General features: G+C 39.5%; 1 protein-coding gene across 4 annotated transcripts in view; it reads left to right on the top strand.

Annotated features, from left to right (window-relative positions):
• MAST2 (microtubule associated serine/threonine kinase 2) overlaps positions 1-24,944 on the top strand; it is a 253,329-nt gene that overhangs the window by 155,551 nt on the left and 72,834 nt on the right. The window lies entirely within an intron of this gene.

Genomic DNA, 24,944 nt, shown 5'->3' with positions numbered 1-24,944 from the left:
TTCACCATGTTGGCCAGACTGGTCTTGAACTCTGCCTCAAGTGATCCATCTGCCTCAGCCTCCGGAAGTGCTGGGATTACAGGAGTGAGCCACTGTTCCCGGCCAATTTCATTATTTTTAATGGCTATGTAGTATTCTGTGATGTGTGTATATGTACCACATTTTCTTTTTTTTTTTTTTTTTTTTTTTTGAGACAGAGTCTCGCTCTGTCGCCCAGGCTGAAGTGCAGTGGCACAATCTCCGCTCACTGCAAGCTCCGCCTCCCGGGTTTACGCCATTCTCCTGCCTCAGCCTCCCGAGTAGCTGAGACTACAGGCGCCCGCCATCTCGCCCTGCTATTTTTTTGTATTTTTTAATAGAGACGGGGTTTCACCGTGTAGGCCAGGATGGTCTCAATCTCCTGACCTCGTGATCCACCCGTCTCGGCCTCCCAAAGTGCTGGGATTACAGGCTTGAGCCACCGCGCCCGGGTGTACCACATTTTCTTTATTCAGTTCTCTGTTGATGGGCACCTAGTTTGATTCCATGTCTTTGCTATAGTGAATAGTGCTGTGATGAACATGTGAATGCATATGTCTTTTTGGTAGAATGACTTATTTTCCTTTGGGCGTATTTCCAATGATGGGATTGCTGGGTTGAATGGTAATTCTACTTTTAGTTATTTGAGAAATCTCCAAACTGTTTTCCACAGAGGCTGAACTACTTTACAATTCCACCAATAATGTGCAAGAATTTCCGTTTCTCTGCAGTCTCTCCAGCATCCATTATTTTTTGACTTTTTTTTTTTTTTTTTTTTGTGACAGAGTCTCGCTGTGTCGCCCAGGCTGGAGTGCAGTGGCCAGATCTCAGCTCACTGCAAGCTCCGCCTCCCGGGTTTACGCCATTTTCCCGCCTCAGCCTCCCAAGTAGCTGGGACTACAGGCACCCACCACCACGCCCGGCTAGTTTTTTGTATTTCTTTTTTTTTTTTTTTTTAACTAGAGACGGGGTTTCACCGTGTTAGCCAGGATGGTCTCGATCTCCTGACCTCGTGATCCGCCCATCTCGGTATTTTTTGACTTTTATTAATAGCCATTCTGATTAATGTAAAATGGTATCTCCTTGTGGTTTTGATTTGCATTTCTTGGATGATTAGTGATGTGGAGCATGTTTTCATGTTTGTTGGTTGCTTGTGTGTCTTTTGAGGAGTGTCTGTTCATGTTTTTTGCCTATTTTTTAATGGGGTTATTTGTTTTTTGCTTGTTCAGTTAAGGTTTTTTGTAGATTATGGATATTAGACCTTTGTCAGATGTATATTTTGCAAATATTTTCTCCCATTCTGTAGGTTGTCTGTTTACTCTGTTGATAATTTCTTTTGCTGTGCAGAAGCTCTTTGGTCTAATTAGGTCCCATTTGTCAGTTTTTGTTTTTGTTGCAATTGCTTTTGGAGTCTTCATCATGAAGTCTGCCAGGGCCTATGTCCAGAGTGGTATATTTTAGGGTTTCTTCTAGGGTTTTTATAGTTTTAGGTTTTACGTTTAAGCCTTTGATCATCTTAAGTTGATTTTTGTATATGGTGAAAGGAAGGGGTCTAGTTTCATATTCTGCATATGGCTAGCCAGTTATCCCAGTGCCATTTATTGAATAGGGATTCTTTTTTGCATTGCTTTTGTCCACTTTGTCAAAGATCAGATGGTTGTAGATGTGTGGCTTTATTTCTGGATTCTCTAACCTTTTCTGTTGGTCTGTGTGTCTGTTTTTGTACCAGTACTATGCTGTTTTGGTTATTGTAGCCTTGTGGTATAGTTTGAAATTAGGTAGTGTAATGCCTCTGGAATTGTTCTTTTTGATTCAGATTGCTTTGGCTATTTGGGCTCTTTTTTGGTCCCATATGAATTTTAGAATAGTTTTCTCTAACTCTGTGAAAAACGTCATTGGTAGTTTGAGAGGAATAACATTGAATCTGTAAATTGCTTTGGGCTGTATGGCCATTTTAACAATATTAACTCTTCCTATCTGTGAGCATGGAATATTTTCACATTTGTTTGTGTCTTTTCTGCCTTCTTTCAGCAGTGTTTTTTAATTCTTGTTGTAGAAATCTTTCACCTCCCTCTTTAGCCATATTCCTAGGTATTTTATTCGTTATGTGGTTATTGTCATTGGGATTTCATTCTGGATTTGACCCTCAGCTTGGACGTTATTGGAGTATAGAATCGCTACTGAGTTTTATACGTTGATTTTTTATCCTGAAACTTGGCTGAAGTTTATCAGGTCTAGGAACCTTTGGCCAGAGGCTGTGGGGTTTTCTAGGTATAGAATGATATTGTCTGTGAAGAGAGATAGTTTGCCTTTGGTTTCTTTCTCTTGCCTGATTGCTCTGGCTAGGACTTCCTATGTGGAATAGGAATGGTGAGAGTGGGCATTCTTGTTTTGTTCCATTTCTCAAGGGGCCACATGTCAAGCTTTTGCCCAGCATGATGTTGGCTGCGGGTTTGTCATAGACGGCTCTTATTTTGAGGTATGTTCCTTTGATGCCTAGTTTGTTGAGGTACTTGACTATCTGATCATTTTTTCCTCTGTGTAACTAATTTCCTTTTGTAACCACCACCCTTCTGGTGTATGCCCTTCTTACTTCATTGGGTCTCCAGTCTCCCCATGAAAGACTGGCACCACTGTTCTCTTCAAGCAGACAACTTCCTCATCCCCATCGGTCTCTGATATCCCAGGCCAGGTACCTCAACCCCAACCCAACCACGTGGCCACCACCATCATCATCTCGTGGCCTCTAGACTGAATTATTCAGGAAAGAAGGAGAGGAAGGAGGATTCTGAAGCCCCCTAAGTACCTCAGATTCAGTCTCAGGGACCTGTACATTTTGAAACATCTGACTTGAGTTTTTTTAAGTTTCTTTGTTTTTTAGAGATGAGGCCTCTCTTTGTTGTCCAGACTGTCCTCAAACTCCTGGGCTCAAGCAGTCCTTCCACCCAGCCTCCTGAGTAGCTGGATCTAAAGGCATTATACCACCATGCCTGGGCTTTTTTTTTTTTCCCCCCAGTCACGTTTGTTTTTATTTATTCTAAAATTATTTCTTTGTTTGTTTATTTTCTTTCTAGAAATGGGATCTTGGTAAGTTGCCCAGGGTGATCTTAAACCCCTGGGCTCAAGTGATCCTCCCACTTCAGCCTTCTGAGTAGCTGAGACTAGAGAGACTAAAGGCATGCACCATCTTGGGCAGCATTTTTTTTTTAACAGTTACTTTTATTTTTATTTATTTTAAAATTTTATTTATTTACTTGCTTGTTCATTACTTTTTTTTTTTTCTTCTAGAAATGGAATCTCTCTGTTGCTCAGGCTGATCTCAAACTCCTGGGCCTAAGTGATCCTCCCACCTCAGCCTCCCAAGTAGCAAGGACTACAGGAGTGTGCCACCATGCCTGGCTGAGACAAAATTTACATAGTATAAAATTTGCCCATTGTGGTTGGGTGTGGTGGCTTATGCCTGTAATCCTAGCACTTTTGGAGGCCAAGGCAGGTGGATCACCTCAAGTCAGGAGTTGGAGACCAGCCTGGCCAGCATGGTGAAACCCCATCTCTACTCAAAATATAGAAAAATTAGCCAGGCATAGTGTCACATGCCTGTAATCCCAGCTACTTGAGGGGCTGAGTCAGGAAAATCACTTGAACCTGGGAGGCAGAGGTTGCAGTGAGCCGAGATCACACCACTGCACTCCAGCCTGGGAGACAGAGGGAAAAAAAAAAATTTGCCCATTGTAAGCAATTCAACGTAAGCGATTCAATGGTTTTTACTAAATTTATATAATTGTGAATCATCACCATAATCTAAATTTAGAACACTTCTGTCACTCAGAAGATTTACTTGTACCCACCTGTAGTTAATCCTACTCTTCTAATTCCTAGCTCTAAGCAATAACTCATCTGCTTTTTGGTTCTATATATGTGCTGCTAAATGTACTTTTTGTTTCTGGTTTCTTTCACTTAACATAATGTTTTTGAACTTTATACATGTTGTAGCATATTCATTCCTTTCTATTGTTGAATAATGTTTTATTATTGGATAGACCATATTTTGTTAGTCCATTCACCAGTTGATGGACATTTATATTGTTTGCAGTTTGGGAGTATCACATTAATGGTGCTGTGTACATTTCTATGGATATCTTTGTGTGGACATATGTTTTCATTTCTTTGGGTAGTCAGAGAATTGTGTTGTATGGTAAGTTTTTGTTTACTTTTTTTTTTTTTCTTGGAGATAGGGTCTCACTCTGTTATCTAGGTTGGAGTGTGGTGGTGTGATCATGGCTCACTGCAGCCTCAACCTCCTGGGCTGAGGGAATCCTCCTGCCTCAGCCTCCCAAGTGGCTGGGACCACAGCCGCGTGCCACCATACCTAGCTAATTTTTTTTATTATTACTCTTTGTAGAGATGAGGTGTCACCATGTTGCCTACACTGGTCTTGAACTCCTGGGCTCAAGTGATTCTCCTGCCTCAGCCTCCCAAAGTGCTGGGATTACAGGTGTGAGCCACTGCGCCCAAACTATGTTCACCTTTTTAAAAAACACGAAACTGTTTTCTGCAGCGGACTGCATCATTTCACATTCACAGAGTTTTTTTTTTTTTTTTTTTGAGACGGAGTCTTGCTCTGTGCCCCAGGCTGGAGTGCAGTGGCGCGATGTTGGCTCACTGCAAGCTCCGCCCTCCAGGTTCACCCGCCATTCTCCTGCCTCAGCCTCTCGAGTAGCTGGGACTACAGGCGCCCGCCACCACGCCCGGCTATTTTTCTTGTATTTTTAGTAGAGACGGGGTTTCACCGTGTTAGCCAGGATGGTCTCGATCTCCTGACCTCGTGATCTGCCCGCCTGGGCCTCCCAAAGTGCTGGGATTACAGGCTTGAGCCACCGCGCCCGGCCACAGAGTTTATTCTTTAACATTCTCACCAGCACTAGTTACTCTGTCTTCTTAACTGTTCTAGTGGTGTGTAGTATATCATTGTGGTTTTAATTTACATTTCCTTAATAGGTAATGATCTGAGTATCTTATCTCATTGTTAGCCAGTTGTGTATCTTTTTTGGTGGAATGTCTGATGAAATCTGTTTGTTCATTTAAAAAATCTGTTCATTTGTTTTTTTTAATATTGAGCCCTGAGTTCTTTTTATGTTCTAGATACAAGCCCTTTATTAGCCACATGATTTACAGTTATTTTTTCCCTGTCTGTGGTGGTTCTTTCCATGTATTTGGATGGTGTCTTTTGAAGTGCAAAAATTGATAATTTTTTCTTTTTTATGGATCATGCTTTTGGTATTTAAGAACTTACTTGCCTAACCCAAGGTTTTTTTTTCCTGTTTTCTTCTAGAAGTTTTACATTTTTTACTCCTAAATTTAGGTTTATGATCCATCTGAGTTAATATTTATGTATGATATGACGTCAAAGGTATGTGTGTGTCCAATTTTTATAGCAGAATTCACTGGAAAGGGTATCCTTCTTCTATTGAATCCTCTTGACACCCTTGTTGAAATCAATTGACCACAAGTGTTAACGGTTTATTTCTGGACTCTCACTTGTCTTCCATTAATCTATATGCCTATCCTTGTGCTAATTCCACACTATCTTTGTTTAATGTGGCTTTATACTAAGTTTTGAAATCAGGTGGTATAGTTCCTCCAACTTTGTTCTTTTTCAAAATTATTTTATGCATTTTGGGTGCTTTGTGTTGCTATATACGTTTGAGGATCAGTTTTTCAATTTCTTTTTTGGGGGGTGGGGGGTGGGAGGGGACAGAGTCTTGCTCAGTAGCCCAGGCTGGAGTGCATTAGCGTGATCTCAGCTCGCTGCAACCTCTGCCTCCTGGATTCAAGCAATTCTTATGCCTCTCCCAAATAGTGGGACTACAGACATGCACCACCACACCTGGCTCATTTTTTTATACTTTTCCTAGAGACGGGGTTTCACCATGTTGGCCCGACTGGTCTCAAACTCCTGATCTTGTGATCTGCCCACCTTGGCCTCCCAGAGTGCTGGGATTACAGATGTGAGCCACCATGCCTGGCCCAATTTTTCAATTTATACAAAAGACCCTACTGGCATTTTGATAATGATTGCTTTGAGTTTATAGATCAGTTTGAGGAAGAATTGCCACCTTGACAATACTGAGTCTTCTATTCCAGGAACGTGGAAGTTCTATGTTTATTTATTTATTTATTTTATTTTATTTTTTGAGATGGAGTTTTGCTCTTTTGCCCAGGCTGGAGTGCAGTGGCGCAATTTCAGCTCACTGCAACCTCCACACCGCCCCCACCCCGGGTTCAAGTGATTCTCCTGCCTCAGCCTCCCGAGTAGCTGGGATTACAGGTGCCCATTGCCACGCTTGGCTAATTTTTGTATTTTTAGTAGAGACAGGGTTTCGCCATGTTGGCCAGGCTGGTCTCGAACTCCTGACCTCAGGTGATCCACCTGCCTCGGCCTCCCAAAGTGCTAGGATTACAGGCATGAGTCACTGTGTCCGGCCTATTTAGCTTTTTAAATTTTTTTTCTTAGTGTTTCATAGTTTTCAGCATACAAGTCTTATACTACTTTTGTTAAATTTATTTCTAAGTATTTTAATATTTCTAATGCTATTGTGAGTGGAATTGCCTTCCTAATTTCATTTTTGGGTTGTTTGTTGCTAGAATATAGAATACAATTGACTTTTGTCTACCTATGTGACAAAGTCAAATAAAAAAAAAAAGATAAATCTCTAAACAAAATGTTTTCTTTGGGAAAACAGAAATGTAATTTGGGGCATACAAACAGAGTTAGGGTAGTATTCAGTGTGTCTGAAGAGCAGAGAGAAGATTGAGGATTTTATTAGAAAGATAATTGTTGCATATTGTTTTGAAAGAAAAGTCATTGGTACTTGCAAAGTTTTTAGAAGCTGGCAAGCTCTCATTGGTGAATGACAGTGGTAGATAAAACTGGTCTTAAGGTTTTAGCAGGTTATTTTGGCAGCTAGCTTGCAATATAATTTCTGGGCTGGTGCTTTGTGCCCTGAGTGCTTTTCTTTTCCCCTTGTCTTGATTCTAATTTACTTGGGTATGACAAGATAGCTCCAATTCATATAATCAGTTTTTCACACATGTATTTGGTAATACTACCAAACTTATTTATAAATTTTATTAGGTGTTTTTGTTTTTTTGTTTGTTTGTTTGTTTTTGTTAGTTTTGACAGTCTTGCTCTGTCACCCAGGCTAGAGTGTAGTGGCGGGATCTCAGCTCACTGCAGCCTCCACCTCCCGGGTTCAAACGATTCTCCTTCCTCAGCCTCCTGAGTAGCTGGGATTACAGGCGCCTGCCACCATGCCTGGCTAATTTTTCTATTTTTAGTAGAGATGGTGTTTCACCATCTTGGCCAGGCTGGTCTTGAACTCCAGACCTTGTAATCCACTCGCCTTGGCCTTCTCAAGTGCTGGTATTACAGGCGTGAGCCACCGTGCCTGGCCGGTTTTTAGTTTTTTAAAAAATTCTTTGGGATTTTCTACATATAGGATTGTTTTGTCTGTGACTGATTGTGGTTTTACTTCTCTTCCAATCTGGGTGTTTTTTTATTTGTTTATTCCTTATTGCACTGGGTAGAACCTCTAGTACAACGTTAAATAGAAGTGGTAGAAGCCAACATACTTGCCGTGTTCCTTCTCTTAGGGAGAAAATCCAGTCTTGCATCATGGATTATCTTAATTGTGAGGTTTTCACAGATATCCTTTATCAGGTCAAGAATATTCCCTAAACTATCCCTAGTTTGTTGTTGAGAGACTTTATCATGAAAGTGTGTCAAATGTGTCTTCTGCTTCTGTTGAGATGGTTGTGTAGTTTTTGTCCTTTATTCTTCTTGTAATATGTTGTAACAAAATTATGAAGAAGTGTTTGGAGAGTAATACAGTCGCTACTAGAACAGTTTAGTTTTGCTATTGTTAGGGTGTGAGAAGTTTTACCCACCATTGCTTTTATAACATCAGTGCAAATGCCAACCCAGTGAATAAGGTAAATGATGTCTCAGTATTCCTGTGAAAATAGTTTTGACTTTGCAGTCCTCCTGAAAGAGTCCCAGGGACCCCAAGAGGTTTGCCAGCCATACTTTTTGAGAATCACTGTCCAGCTTGATTGTAGTGGTTTTCTTTTCTTTTCTTTTTAACTGAACCAGCTAAAATTTTATAGAATTAAAACATGTATGTTTATAAAGGATATGGACCTATAATTTTCTTAGGCTGTTGCTATCTGCCTTTGAATCAAAGTTACAGTAATGTTGTAAATGAACTTAAGCAGCTTTTCCTCTTATTCTATTTTCCAGCGCTTTATAAGACAAAGACTACTTGTTCTTTGAAAGTTTTTTAGTTTTCTTCAGTAAAGCTACCTGTGGTGATGAGGACATGGAGATGCCTAATAGAGTTTTACACTTGGTAACGTATATACATGTGGGAAAACTCAGTGATGAGTACCTCAAAGAGGTGCTGAGAATTTGGTGCTTGTATACCATGTCATTTACTTTTTTATTTATTTTTTAACTTTTAGGTTGAGGGGTACATATGCAGTTCTGTTATACAGGTAAATTGTGTGTTATGGGGGTATTATATACCATTTTAACAAAGGATGATTAATGGTGAAGAAACTAGACAAAGGCGTGGACTGCTAGGGGCAGTAAATTGTGTGAAGGTGACTAGGAAATGTTTGGTTGATAAGGGTTATTTAGTAATATTTGTCATGTAGATTCAATTCAAATTACTGCTGTGTCCAGTGATAAGCATTATCTCCAGTAATTAAGAACCTTCTTGGTACACCTTCTTGGAACACCTTTACAAATGCAAATTTATATTACTTTTACAAAAGGAAATTTTATACCCTACTTTTAGGCAGTAAGGAGGAATGCAGAGAGTTTGCTGCTTCTGAGTGTCTTTAGCTAAAATAGTCCTTATGCCAAAGTGGCATACTTTAGGATAACATTTCCTGGTCCCCTTTAGAAGAATATACAAAATTTAGTGTCAGTGTATGGAAGCCAATCAATCCCCAGTTCTGTCCTGGAGAACACAGGGAAGGCTTCAGAGAGAAGGAAATTTGAGCTGAAAAGTGAAAAATTAACATATATTAGGTATGCATTTGGGATAAGGGTATTTAAGTTGAAACAGTAGCATGTGCAAAAGAGTAGAGACATAATGGTATGGCCTTGTTTACTACTGGATTAAAGTGTGTGGATGGTAGATTCTTGGAGGCATGATGATGGGTGGACAAATTAGCAGGGGGCTATATCGTGAAGTCTTGATTGTCATGCTCATCACTAATTTGGATTATTTATTTATTTGGCTATAGCAGTTGGAGGATTTTGAACAGGAGATTGATATGATCATCTGATAATTTGGTCAGAGGCATCCTAACCAGAGTGACTGCACCTTGAATAAAGGCCAGATAAAGCTAAACCTCCTGGGTTACATTCCCAAGGGGTTGGGCACTGTTGGTCACAAGATGTTTAGGGTTGAGGGAACAAGTTAATGATGCTAACTAACTAAAACATGCTTATGAAACTTATGAAGTGTTTCAGTACTTGAAGAACAAAAAGCATTCTTAGTTTAAGAATAGGTTTGCTTTCATATAAAATTAGCTGGGCGTGGTGGCACATGCCTATACTCCCAGCTACTCAGGAAGGCTGAGACAAGAGAATCGCTTGAACCTGGGAGGCAGAGGTTGCGGTGAGCTGAGATCATGCCATCGCACTCCAGCCTGGGCAACAAGAACAAAACTGTGTCTCAATAATAATAATAATAATAATAATAATAATCGGTTTTGCTTTAAAGATAATAATGCACTCAGGCATTTTTGCTAAAATCCGTAGTAACATAGGGAAATAACAGTACTGAGAGCCTGTCACAGCTGATCACAAGCCTTTGTAATGAAGTACACTATCCTTAACAACCTATATAAGCAGGCAGTGTGTTTAAGGTAGGGGTGTTCCTCCTCTTGGATTCTGAGGATGTCCTACTCTGTAATAGAGAAGTCTCTAATAAACTTCGCTATACTCTGTGACACCCTGAATTATTTCCTGTGTGGGATCCAAGAACCTGCTCTTGGGGTCTCAGACAAGACCTCTTTTCTAGTGACAGTCTTCTTTAAACATGCTACTGTAGCTTGGATTTGAACCATGATTGTACCAACTAAAATGCAGAATAATTACCACCATCACATTCTCCTACCTGGGTAACATCACTCCCTCTCTTGTACTCTTTACATATGTGTAAGCCACCCACATTAAAAATTTGATTTTTATTTTGTCAAATAAATATGTGGACATAATTTCAAAAGTGTTAGTTCTTTAAAGCTAATAAAGGAATTTTGAAATTCCCTTACCCCATTCCTACCGTCCTTGATTGTTATTTATCGAAACCAACTACTTTAAATTATTTTATCTATTTCAGTGTCAAATTAATTCAACTTAATATTATTTCTAATAAAGTCATTGCACATTATGATTATGTCTGTTTTCTTTTGCAACTTTTTGTTTTCCTGAGGGTAATAATTGTCTCACTTTTGCATTGCTTTATATTATATGTAGCAATCATTTATTCACCCCATATTTTCTATCAGAGCTGCAAAATGTTTTTCAGTATATTACATTAGATGATTTAATCTCCTAATTTAATCTTCTCCCCCACCATACTCCATCCTTCCAGAAACATTTCTTCTAGAGCCTTCTCGTCTTCTCCTCCAGCCCAGATTGATTATTTTCTAGTCCCCTTGCATATTTATTTGCCATCATGGTATTGCCAGTAACTCTCTCTACTGTGGGTTCTGAATTCCTCAGATTTTCTGCCTTCCTCTTGGAAGCCTCCTGTGCTTCTGTGCCACTGACTACCTGTGCCAAAATATGTTGCTTGAATTCTCTTCTTCACATATCTAAGTCTCTTCAGCTGTGAGCCTCTGAAGGCCAAGGATTGAATATACTTGCACCTTTTTGAGTATCTTAAGTGCCTGACATAGAACCTTGCAATTAGCTGTCATTAAAAAATGACTGTGGGACAGGTGTGGTGGCTCCTGCCACAAGCCTTTGTAATGCCCAGCATTTGGGGAGGCTGAGGCAGGAGGATCACTTGAGCCCAGCAGTTCATGACCAGCCTGGGCAACATAGTGAGATCTTGTGTCTGTGAAATAATAAACAAAATTTAGCCAGGTGTGGTGGTGTGCACTTATTCCCAGGTGCTCAGGAGGGTGTGGTTGTAGGATCACTTAATCCTGGGAGGTCAAGTCTATAGTAGACTGAGATTACACCACTGCAATACAGCCTAGGTGACAGAGTGAAACCCTATCTCAAAAAGACTGTGTTTTCTGATCATGGCATGTGACAAATAAAGCAAGTGAAATAAAAAATAAAAAAATGAGGTTAAAAGAAAAAACAGAATAATAAAAAGATAAAACAACAATAAAAATGACTGTGATACTGGTCTGTTGAAAGTGAAGGGCCTGGTCCTTATGTAGCGTCTGTACCCATGGCTGCCTCATAGAAACTAAACTGTGTTCTAATCTTTTCTACTATGGAAATTTGGGCACAGATCAGACAGCTGGGCAATTTATTGAGGAAGGAGGTAGAAAAGAAGGATTGTTACTAATACAGAGTGGGTTTAATCTGTATCAGTAACAGATTAAACTAGGTATTAAGTAACAGATTAAAGTATGTATTAGTAACACTTAAAATATGTATGTATTGGGCCAATATACATAGTGATTACGGGACATTTTGTATTTCCTCTCAACCACTAGCTGTCAAAGCAACTGGTCTAGAAATGTAACCTGTGAGTGGGCTTATAATTTGGAGCTTCCAGAGAAATCCAGAGGCCGTGGGAACTAGTACAGACAAACCAAATATACCACAACTTCCCAGACACTATGTTATTGGGGCAGTCTTTACTAGTTCCAAGGCCCATGTTTGTGGAGGGCCTCAGTAGTGAAAGTGCACTCCATTCAGAGAAAAAAGTCTGTAGTCTCATTGGCTGCTTTCCTTTGATTACCAAGAGATGTACTGCTTTATCTCTTGTACCATTATGAAACCATTATCTCCCTTTCCTTAATTCTGCAGTCTCTCCCATTCATTAATTCTCCAAATAATAACCATGTATCAGGCACTGTCCTGGGCACTGGAAATGTAGGCATGCCTAGAATACCCAGAATCTGAGGCAGTGTCCAGTCTAGGGTTTTTAAATTTTTCTCCTGTCTCTTTTACCAGGTTGATTCCATTAGAACTGTGTGAATGTCAGCTGCAAATAATCAAAGAATTATCTTGTTTACTTGGTGGTAGGCAAATTTACTAAGGTGTGGTAGAAAATCCTATCCTCATCTTGAGACTGGGGGTGGAGACAAGTTGCCTGCCATGAAGGGAACTTCCTACTACATCACATAAATTATTCCAGGGGAAGAGATTGTACTGGCTTATATGTGGCCAATTTCCTCCCTCTCTTTATGTCTTTTCTTTAAAAACTCTTGATTCCTTCCAGGTGTTCTTGGTCTATTAAATTCATGATATCTTGGGCTTGGCATTCCGGATTTAGACCTGTGTTTGTTTCTTTTCACTGTAAGTTGTACCTGTTGCAGGAACATGTAGCAGAGATGTTTATTTTTAGATTTGGGTGGTATAATCTGCCCGGGACTGAATCATGCTTCCTTTGCATTGCTGGTGGTCTTTTCTGCTATAATATAGTGAAAGGATTCAGGATTGTTCAGTGTAGAGATAATCTGTACCTCTTTATTTTTTGTCTGGCTCAAGATAGCTTTCTCTTTATTGTGTCCTGATACAGGGTTGATAGCTGCAATAGTAGCCAAGGTGGTCACGACTAGACTTTGGTGGAAGCATACTATTTCCTTAGTCTCTGTCATAGCAGACCTGCTCCCCAATATTTGTGCCTATGTCACAGTTTCGTGCCAGTCCCTAGGGTACTTATTGCTGTCCTCTTATCCCTGAAGTTAGGCCACATAAAACACCCTTGATTTTCTGGATACTTGACTTGTAAATCATTTGAGGATGAAGCGCCACACTAAGAAAGTCCCAGGGCAAAGAAAATTCAAGTTAGAGTAGGCCTTCAAAAAATGTTATTACTTTATCTTGACTTGGGGAAAGCTACGTCACATTTCTTAGCCTACAGTTCCTTGTCCAAATAAAGGGGATAATAATAGTCCCTGCTTCACAGGGTGTGAGATACTACATATAATGATGCTTTAAACCGGGGTTGTTACAGTTTTACAAGCCAATCTTTTGGCTTCCCTCTGCCACATAGGAAGAAGAGTTGTCTTGGGCCACACACAGAATACACTAATGATAGCTGATGAGCTTAAAAAACAAAAACAAAAAACAAAAAAACACCTCATAATGTTTTAAGAAAATTTCCAAATTTGTATTGAGCCACATTCAAAGCTGTCCTGGAGTGCATGTGGCTTGTGGGCTGCCGGTTGGACAAGTTAACTTTAAACCAAGCCCAGTTAGCTCTTAGTAATTGTTAGATATTATCATTGTTGTTTTAAATGCATAGCTGATTTCAGCAGAACATAAGGAAAACCCTGAGGGACCCAAATCAGAGAAAGAAAACAACGCCTAATCAATGGGAGTAGAAGCGCTAGCCAGCAATCAGGCAAGAGAAAGAAATAAAGGGTACCCAAATAGAAAGAGAGGAAGTCAAACTACCCCTGTTTGCAGATGACATGATTCTGTATGTAGAACACCCAATAGTCTCAGCCCAAAAACTCCTGTCTTCCTGTCTTCCTTTCTTCCTTTCTTCCTTTTCTTTCTTTTCTTTCTTTTCTTTCTGACAGAGTCTCACTCTGTCACCCAGGTTGGAGTGCAGTGGGATCATCTCGGCTCACTGCAAGCTCTGCCTCCCAGGTTCAGGCCGTTCTCCTACCTCAGTCTCCCGAGTAGCTGGGACTATAGGCGCCCGCCACCATGCCCAGCTAAGTTTTTGTGTTTTCAGTAGAGACGGGGTTTCACCATGTGAGCCAGGATGGTCTCCATCTCCTGACCTCGTGATCCACCCGCCTCGGCTTCCCAAAGTGCTGGGATTACAGGCATGAGCCACTGCACCCGGCCCCAAAAGCTTCTTAAGCTGATAAATAACTTCAGCAAAGTTTCAGGATACAAAATCAATCACTAGCAGAAAGCACTAACATTCCTATCCACCAATAGCAGCCAGGGTGAGAGCCAAATCAGGAAGGCAGTCCCATTTACAATTGCCACAAAAAGAATAAATACCCAGGAGTATAGCTGACCAGGGAGGTGAAAGATCTCTACAGTGAGAATTGCAAAACACTGCTCAAAGAAATCAGAGAGGACACAAACAAATGAAAAAACATACCATGCTCATGGATAGGAAGAATCAATATCATTAAAATGATCCTACTGCCTGAAGCAATTTATAGATTCAATGCTATTTCTATCAAACTACCAAGAATATTCTTCACAGAACTTGAAAAAACTATTTTAAAAATTATATGGAACTGGGCCAGGCATGGTGGCTCACGCCTGTAATCTCAGCACTTTGGGAGGCCAAGGTGGGTGGATCATGAGGTCGGGAGTTCAAGACCAGCCTGGCTAATATGGTGAAACCGCATCTCTAGTAAAAATATAAAAAATTAGCTGGGTGTGGTGGCACGTGTCTGTAGTCTCAGCTACTTGGGAGGCTGAGGCAGCAGAATTGGTTGAACCTGGGAGGTGGAGGTTGGAGTGGGCTGAGATCATGCCACAGTGTTGGGTGACAGAGTGAGATGTCTAAAAAAAAAAAGTCATATGGAACCGGAAAAGATCCCAAATAGCCCAGGCAGTCCTAAGCAAAAAGAACAAAGCTGGAGGCATCATGTTACCTGACTTCAAACTATATTACAGGGCTACAGTAATTAAAACAGCATGGTACTGGTACAAAAACAGAGGCATAAACCAATAGAACAGAATAGAGAGCCTATTTTAAAAATCAGGTATTTTAAAACCGTAGGCCACACACCTACAACCATCTGATCTTTGACAAAGCTGACAAAAACAAGCAATGGGGAAAAGACTCCCTATTCAGTAAGTGGTGCTGGGATAGCTGGCTAGCCATAAGCAGAAGACTGAAGCTACATAGTACCCCTCCTTTACATCATATACAAAAAATAACTCAATATGGGTTAAAGATTTAAATGTAAAACTGTGAAAAACCCTGGAAGACAACCTAAGCAATACTATCCTGGACACAGGAATGGACAAAGATTTCATGACAAAGACACCAAAAGCAATCGCAACAAAAGCAAAAATGGACAAGTGGGATCTAATTAAATTTAAGTGCTTCTGCACAACAAAAGAAACTATCAAGAGGAAACAGACAACCTACAGAATAGGAAAAAATATTTGCAAACTGCATCTGACAAAGGTCTAATATTTAGCGTCTATAAGGAACTTAAACAAATTTACAAGAGAAAAACAACCCCATTAAAAAGTGGGCAAAGAACACGAACAGATACTTTTCAAAAGAAGGCATACATGTTACCAACAAGCATATGAAAAGCTCAATATCACCAGTATCACCGAGCATTAGAGAACCGCAAATCAAAGCCACAATGAGATATCTCACACCAGTCAGAATAGCTGTTGTTAAAAGTAAAAAAAAAAAAAAAAACAGATGCTGGCAAGGTTGTGGAGAAAAGGGAATACTTATACACTGTTGGTGGGAGTGTAATTTAGTTCAACCATTGTGGAAAGCAGTATGTACCATTTGACCCAACAATTTCATTACTAGGTATATACCCAGAGGTATGTAAATCATTCTGCCATAAAGACACATGCACACGAATGTTCATTACAGCACTATTCACATTAGCAAAGACATGGAATCAACCTAAATGATCATTAATGATAGATGGAATTTAGAAAATGTGGTACATATATGCCATGGAATATTATGCAGCCATAAAAAAAGAACAAGATCATGTCTTTTGTGAGAACATGGATGGAGCTGGAGGCTATGATCCTAAGTAAACTAACCCAGGAACAGGAAACCAAATACCTCATGTTCTTACTTATAAGTGGGAGCTGAATGAAGATAGCTCATGAACACAAAGAAGGGAAAACAACAGACATTGAAGTCTACTTGGGGGTGGAGAGAGAGAGGAGGGAGAGGAGCAGGAAAAGTAACTATTGGGCACTAGGCTTAATACCCGGGTGATGAAACAACCTATACAACAAACCCCTGTGTCACGAGTTTACCTATATATCCTTCACATGTACCCCTGAACCTAAAAAAAAAAAAAATAGTAATAACAGTGAGAGCCAGCTTTGAAGCTTCCAAAAATGGGGTCAGGGAGGAGATGTGCTAGTCTCAATAATCTTGAGGGGAGAAAGGATGAAGTCTTGGCTTGTTGAGAGTAAGCAATTAGAATTGAGACCCCCTACATAACAATTAGGACCCTCAAAAGACTTCACCCTCAGTGCAGGAATGGAGTAGGAAAACCACTGGCATGTACAGATAAAAAGTACTTCCTTAATCTCATCTGGATTTTAAATAGGGCTTTTAATAAAGGAAAGATGTCTCCCTTGAACATTTCTACCTGTAAGCCTGCACTTAACTGAAATTTGGGGTTGGAGTTAATACTCTTTGTGTGGTCTAGAAGCTGGTTCTGGGCTGGTAATAACTCTGGCTCATCTGTCAGAAACAAACTTAACACTTCTATTAAGTGCATACCCTCAAATCAGGTAGCATAGGATTCTCATAAATACAGCTTCACTGAAGGTAAGTTTATAGTACAAAATTATAAACCGATCAACCAACCAAGTGAAAAATCAATAAGTGAAAATCAATAGATAAAAGAAACAATTTGAAACTTCAGAAAGTAGCATTAGAGGATGGGCACAGAGGCTCACAGCTTTCATTTTAATACTTTGGATGACTGAGGCGAGTGGACTGCTTGAGCCCAGGAGTTTGAAACCAGCCTGGGCAACATGGCCAAACCCTGTCTCTACAAAAAATACAAATATTAGCTGAATGTGGTGGCTCATGCCTGTAATCCTACCACTTTAGGAGGCTGAGGTGGGAGGATCGCTTGAGCCTGGGAGTTCAAGACCAACCTGAACAACATAGTGAAGTCTCATCTCTACTAAAAAAAAAAATTTTTTTTTAATTAGCTGGGCATGGTGGTGTGTGCTTGTATTCCCAGCTACTCAGAAGTCTGAGGTGAGGATTGCTTGTGTCAGGGAGGTCAAGGCTGCAGTGAACTGTGATTGTGCCATTGCACCCCAGCCTGGACGACAGAGCGAGACCCTGTCTCAAAAAGAAAAAGTAACATTAGAGATTAAGACTATAAGATGAGTATATTTAAAATGATTAAGAATATAAAAGAAGGAGGCTAGATGTGATGGCTCACACCTGTAATCCCAGCAATTTGGGAGGACAAGACAAGTGGATCACTTGAGCCCAGGAGTTCAAGACCATCCCAGACAACGTGGTAAAACCCTGTTTCTACAAAAAATACAAAACTTAGTCAGGCATGATAGCATGGGCCTGTGGCCCCAGCTACCCTGGAGGCTGAGGTGGGAGGATCACCTGAGCCCAGGAAGTTGAGGCAACAGTGAGTGGAGATTAAGCCACTGCACTCCAGCCTGGGCGACAGAGTGAGACTCTGTCTCAAAACAAACAAAAAAGAATATAAAAGAAGGAAACAAAAACAAGATAAAAAAAGACCAAATGTATTTGGACAAAAAGCTAATTAGAATTCAAAGAATAAAATATATATATTGTGTTGTTGAAATTGAAAATGCAGTAGTTGTGTTAAATAATAGAGCTGTGGACAAAGTAAAATTTTTATCTAGAGTGCAAGACAGAAATGGGAAGATATAAACTATAAATGAAAGCTAAGAAACACAGAAGATATGATCAGATGGTCCAACGGAATATGGAGAAATGGGAAGAGGCAGTATTCATAGAGATAATGAATGAGACCTTCCAGAACTGATTAGAAACAAATAACATCTTGAAGCATGGTGAGTCCCCACTATAATAAATAAAAATAAATCCCCATCTAGATACATTGCAGTACTGCAGAACCATGAAAACAAAGAGAATATCTTAAAAGAACCTTCAAGAATTCACTAAACTAAAAGAGCTCAGCAAGAAAGTTCACTCAAGAAAACTGAAAATATATGTTCATGCAAAAACTTGTACACAGATGTTCACAGCACCAGCATCTGTGATAACCAAAAAGTAGTAACAACCCAAATACCTTGTCATTTTATGAAAGGATTAACAGTTGTGGCATGGAGAATTTATGCATGCCACAACATGCACGAATCTTGAAAACATGCTGAGTAAAAGAAGCCAGACACCAAAGACTACATAGTGTATGATTCAGTTTCTGTGAAATGTCCAGAATATGTAGAGTCCATAGAGACAATGAATCCATAGAGACAGTACATTGGTGGGTGGTTGTGGGGAGAATGGGATGGAGAGTGACTGCTAAAGGGTTCAAGGTTTCTTTTTGACAGTGAAAATATTCTGGAATTAGATAGTGGCAGTGCTTGCACAGCCTTGTGAATATACTAAAAATGAATGAGTTGTACATTTTAAAAGGGTGAATTTTATATTGTTTGAAATATATCTAAAAAAAATAAGTTAATGGTTAAAATAAAGCAACCAGACAGAAAAAGAAAAATTAAGTACAAAGGAACAGCACTTATGCTAAGAGCAAGCTTTTCAACAGCAATAACAGGAGCCATAAGACTACAGAATAATGTTTTTAAAGTATTGAGAAAAAAGTTACTCTGAACAAGACACTAGAATTATCTATACTTGCTAAATTAGCAGTTGGAAGTGAGTGACCAAAATAAAGATATTTTCAGACCATCAAAAACCCAGAGAACAAAATCTATAGAGAAGATTTATTACTATCAGATCCTCTCTGAAATAATTACTACAGGATATATTTCAGAAACAAAGAAATACATGAATGCAAGAGGGAATGTTAAGCAGTGAAATTGGAAAATATATGAGTAAATCTCAGCAAGCAATTATTGTATGAAATAATAATTATTAATTTGGCAATGTAAAAGTAAGATAGACCTGAATAATAGACTGCAATAATAGGTAAGTTGAAAGAGAGTGGGAGGATTGGAGTTAAAAGCCATCTAGGATCTTTTAATTTTGTTCAGAAAGAGGATTGAGGTGCTGGTTAACTTTAGACTTTGTTGAGACAAGAACACCTATTAAACCTTGAATAATAATAACTATTTTAGCACAGAGAAAGACAAAACAATATGTAATTTCTAAACCAATAGAGCAGAGGTTAAAAAAAAAAAAGATTAATTCAAGGAGAGTTGCCATCAGACTTGGAGGAAAACTTTACCTTAGAGCAAAGACTTTTTTCCTAGTTCTTCTGCTGCCTGCTGCCCTTGTGGGGAATTCTGACCACCTGCTTCTGTGCAAATACATTCATTTGTTCCATAAACACTTGTCAAAAACCTCCTATGCCCTGTGTACTATTTCTAGGTATTTGGGATAATAATAATAATTAGAAATAATAATAATAATAATTAGAGCTCACTCTAGAGAAGAAGAAACAGACAATAAACATAGTTTATGTAGTATGTTAGAAGGTGACAAATGCTATTGGGAAAAAAAGTAGAGCAAAGGCGGGAAAACAGAAAATTGGGAAGGTGACATTAGAATAAGGCCTTGAAGGAGTGAGGGATTTTGACCATTGTGTAGTTGAAGGCAGGAAATTGCAAGTAAAGGAAACAGTTAACACTAGTCCTAGTAGCTAGAAGTGCCTATGCAAAATTAGCAGCCTGTGGAAGGTTTTGAGCAGAGGAATGAAATAATCAGATGTGTGCTTTAAAAGAATAACTGTGGCTTGCTTATATTAAAAACAGATTAGGGTAGAAGACAAGAGTCAACCAGAGAGACTAGTTAGGAGGATATTGAAATAATCCAGGTAAGCAATAAATAATGTATCAATAATAATAATATAACGGATAAGTAATAATATCTCCCTTTATTGGGGAGAGAATATGTATTTTTCTCTCACTTCCCCATCTTAACCAGGGCATCTTGGTTTTTACTCTGAAATATTATAACGTCTGGAAGTGCTTGACTGTAACCAGCTCCACATTCTTATTTATATTGTTTACACTTATTGAAACAGAAGTGATCTTTTCCTCATTATAAATTCTAAAAGGTACCTGCCAAGTACTATCTGTCATGGAGTGCTCAAGTTCCTAGGAGCACTGGGATTTGGAGACTGCAGAGGCCTAAGGGATCTGCAACCAGGCATCCTATTCCACACCCTTTGTTGCTTCACACTGGGAAGCAGGCTTCCTAAGTAAATTTACAGCAGCTCTTGCAGGGGTCAGATCTTCCAGGTGCCTGCTAGTTGCTGGAGGGAGGGTTTTTTGGAGGCTAGAAACGAGCTACTACTCTCCAAATATGGTTACAATTCAACATTGTCACAGAGAATGCACGATGTGCCTTAGCCCTTGTTCTCACTGTTAAGTGAGATTACCATGGTGAGGCATGTAAGAAAAGGAAATGCCAAGTCTCACTTCGAGTAGCCAGGTGACTGGGATGGTTTAACACCAGTCTTTGCATGAGGTAGCTAAGGGGGCTTCCAGGCTACCACCCGTCAACTGAGAGTTAGTGTACCTGACTCTGCAAATATCCAGTACTTCATCTTACTGGAATGAAAGAAGTAAGACTTGTCCTTTATCTTCTTAGGATCCTGGGGAAATGGCCAGAGCCTGTTGAAGTGGAAAAATTAGCCAGTTCCTTGTTGTAGATCTCAGCTGAGTCATGGTATCTGTAGCAGAGTGTCTGACCTTTTTTTCCCCTGGCAGCTGTTAAAGATTTGCCAAGTGAGATTATGTGTACCTTTATAAAAAGGCATGTGGCCTGGAAATATGATCTTTAGTGTTTTGGCTTTTATTTTAAATTTTAAATAAGGTTAAGGCAAATGAAGCTGGAATTAATTATCTGTCCCTGAAGTTTCAAGAAATTTTCACTTTCAGACACAAGGATTTGGATATAACAGTTTGATTTACCTTTCATAGACCAGGTGTATGTGTATCTTCTTTATTTTAATCCTTGTAACAAATCATACTCATCCATTCATTTAACAAATACTTATTGAGAGCCTACTGTGTGCCAGGCAGCGTTCTAGGTATTGAGGAATGCACCAAATAAACACACAAAACAAAAAGCTTACAAAAGCCCCTGCCCTCATACAGTTTAATTTCTGATGAGAATAGAGACAACACAACGAATGTGCAAAATATATACAATCATATATATATTGGGGATTAGTTCCAGGACCCACATGGATACCAAAATCTGCAGATACCCAAGTCTCTTATATAAAAGAGCATACATAATATTCACATATAAGCTGCACATATCTTCCTTTATACTTTAAATCATCTCTAGATTATCTAATACAAAGCAAATCTATGCAAATAGCTGTTATACTGTATTTTTAAAATTTATATTATTTTAAAAGTTTTAAAAAATATCTTCCACCCATAGTTGGTTGAATCCATGGATGTGGAACCCACAGATACAGAGTGCTGACTGTAGTGTGTTAGATGATGATAAGTGTTAGGAGAAAAATATATCAAGAAAGGGGGATAGGGAGTTTGGGAGGGGTTGTAATTTTAAATAGAGTGATCGGGGAAAATTCACCCAGAAGATTGTACTTGAGCAAAGACCTGAAGGAGAAGGGGAGCAAGCCTTGAGGCAATCTGGGAGAAACCTAGGCAAAGGAAATCCCAATTGTAAAGGCCCTGAGATGGGTGGCATGCTTGGCAGTTTCTAAGGAAGGTGAGGAGGCCGGTGTGGCTGGAGAGTGAGCAGGAGGGAGAGAGGTCATGGAGAATCCAGACCATATAATGCCTTATAGGCCATCATCTGAACTGACTTTTTATCTCAGTGTGACAAGGAGAATTTTAAATGGAAGAGGGACATGATGTTGCTTAAATTTTAAAATTTTTGTATAGTTTTATTGAGGTATGGTTGGAATATAATAGATTGTGTGACTGTGATAATGAACATGAAGATAATGAACAGATCTGTAAGTCTCAGAAGTTTCTTCGTGACTATCTATAATCCATTCCTTGCTTCTCATTGGGCGACTACTAATCTGCAGTCTGTCACTATAGATTAGTTAGCATTTTCTAAAATTTTATATAAATGGAATTGGATCAACTAAACAATCTGTCCTTGTGAGTCCCACTAGTGATTTTTTTTTTTTGAGACAGAGTCTGGCTCTGTCTCCCAGGCTGGAGTGCAGTGGTGTGATCTCGGCTTATTGCAAGCTCTGCCTCCTGGGTTCACGCCATTCTCCTGCCTCAGCCTCCCAAGTAGCTGGGACTACAGACACCCGCCACCATGCCCGGCTAATTTATTTATTTATTTATTTTTTGTGGTATTTTTAGTAGTCAGGGTTTCACTGTGTTAGCCAGGATGGTCTCGATCTCCTGACCTCGTGGTCCGCCCTCCTCGGCCTCCCAAAGTGCTGGGATTACAGGCGTGAGCCACCATGCCCCACCATCCACCAGTGAAATTTCTTAATTATGGTGGGTCAAATTCAAATTTTATTTTTTTGGTGGTTCTACTTTTGAGAAAATTTTTATTTCACCTCTCCCAGTGGATAGATGTTTATTTCAAGATACATTGCAACCTATTGTCAACACTTCAAACCTGCCAGTCATTGATTTCTTGAAGGAGTGTAATTTGTTATCTATGCCTCCTAAATGTTCCTCGTATCACCAGCCCTTACTGTGGGTGATACAATGCCAGTACAAAGACAGCTATTCATGGAAATTTGTTCACTGCAGTTGCCAATCAGCATGAGTCTCTCTTTGAAAGGAATATTTTTTCACAAAATCAGCATTTCCCTGAATAAGTGGCTTCATCTTTCCTTGTTATGGTCTATGGAAGTCACAGTGAGAGCAACTACTGCTATTACTGGAATTTCAGTCCATACTATGGTCAGTGTCCACAATTTCTGTCACAAAGTGTGCAAGCATTACTTTGAACTACATCCGATACATCTTAGTGGTTTAGGTCATTACTTGCAAATCAGTGAGTCCTGTTTTAGCCACGAAATCAAGTGTCACTATAGCCATGCTCTGGAGAGAGAAATAATGGGCTTTTGGTATGGTGGATACACCCATCAGCCAGTTATTAGTTATTTGGAAATTGTTGGTGACTCTTTTGCCCAAACCTTGCCACCTATTTTGCAATGCCTAGTTGAGCACAGTTCGTATCACCTCTTGGCATACATACCCAAAACATCTAGTGCTGTTGAAATAAATGCAAAGCAAAGTGCAAGCCCATGAGAGGAATTTGTCACAATGTGTTGGACTTGTATTTGGTCGAATTTATGTGGTGTGATTGACTTGGAAATAATGTTTTCAATTCCTTTTAGTGCATGTGTCAGAACAATTTCCTGTTAAGTAACATTATGTTTGACTTATGTTTTTAGTATATTTTAGTATAACTATCCAGGGACAAATTTTTTGGTTGAATACATCTGAGAAGCAAATTGTTCAACTCATCCGTGAAATCATACAACGTACTCTTTTTTGTTTGGCATCTTGCTTTCAGCATAATTATTTGTGAGTGTGTGAATCAATTGTTCAGTCCTTGTTATTGCTGAGTAGAATTCCATTATATGGATATACTGTGATTTGTTTGTTGCTCATCTGTTGGTGCATATTTTAGGTGGTTTGTAGGTTCGGGTTTTCACAGATAATTAAAAGCATATAATTGGGTCCTGCTGTTTCATCCAGTCTGACAATCTCTGCCTTAATTGACTATGTACTTAGAACATTTATATTTAATATGATTATTGGTATTATTGGGTTTAAATCTGTTATTTGTTTTCTAATTGGCCCAGCTGTACTTGTTCTTTCTTCTTTTTCTGGCACAATCATTGGCTCACTGCAGCCTTGACCCCCTGGAGTCAAGCAGTCCTCCTGCCTTAGTCACCCAAGTAGCTAGGACTATAGGCACGTGCCAACATGCCCAGTTAATTTTTTTAATTTTTATTTTCTGTACAGATTTGAGGAAGGAAAGGGGGTATTGGAGGTTTAAGGAGAAAATGTGAATTAGTTGTCTTGGAGAGTGAGCAAGCACATTAGTCTGGTAAATGTGCTAAGATTGTCGGGTAGTAATGAGGCCCCACTTGATGTTCGTCACTGTAAATACAAAGATACATCAGCCAGCATGATTCTGGGTATTTCTTCGGTCACTCTAAATTCCCAGGTGCAGTTGCAAAATAGATGGAAAGCTTGGTTGTAAAGGGTTGGGATTTCACCAGGACTTTGGTGTCCTTGAGAGGTAGCAATGTTTCACTTGGAGCTAGAATTTAAAGCAGACACTCAGGAGAAATTGGGGATATAGGCAGTTTGCTGATGACATACTGAGTTCGAGGAGGCAAAGTATAAGCTTTTCTCAAAGGTACAGAGTAGTGGGAGTCTGTCAAGTTAAGAGAGTGGGAGGCTTGACATTCCATGGTGACTGAGGTAGTTAGGGGTATGGGCATGATTGGATTCCTCTTGATGGCTTCTTAGGGGAAAATGGTTATTTCTAATGACAATCTCTTTCTTGAGATTGATCTCATTCCTTCTATTAGCCTTACAGAGTCTGACTGTGGCCTTCCCCATAGCTTCTATAACCTACTCCTTTTTCTGTCATTCTCCCCTCCTGTCATCCACTCTTGACTTCTTTGCTAGTTCTTGAACATCCCAAATTTGTTCTTGTTTCAGTGCCTTTACCTTTACTTTTCTCTCTGCCTCTCACCTCTACTTTTGTCTAAGTCCTTCATATCATTCAGTTCTCTCATCAGATTTCACTTCCCTAGTTAGCACTCCCACACCAATCTCTGATTTCCTTTCTCCTTTTCTCCCTCTCCCTCCCTCCTTGCTTTCCTCTCTCTCT

This window comes from Piliocolobus tephrosceles, chromosome 1 (assembly GCF_002776525.5).
Source record: "Piliocolobus tephrosceles isolate RC106 chromosome 1, ASM277652v3, whole genome shotgun sequence".
Taxonomy (NCBI): domain Eukaryota; kingdom Metazoa; phylum Chordata; class Mammalia; order Primates; family Cercopithecidae; genus Piliocolobus; species Piliocolobus tephrosceles.
Note: the sequence above shows the minus strand (reverse complement) of the source record. Positions and strands in the feature narration are given on the sequence as shown.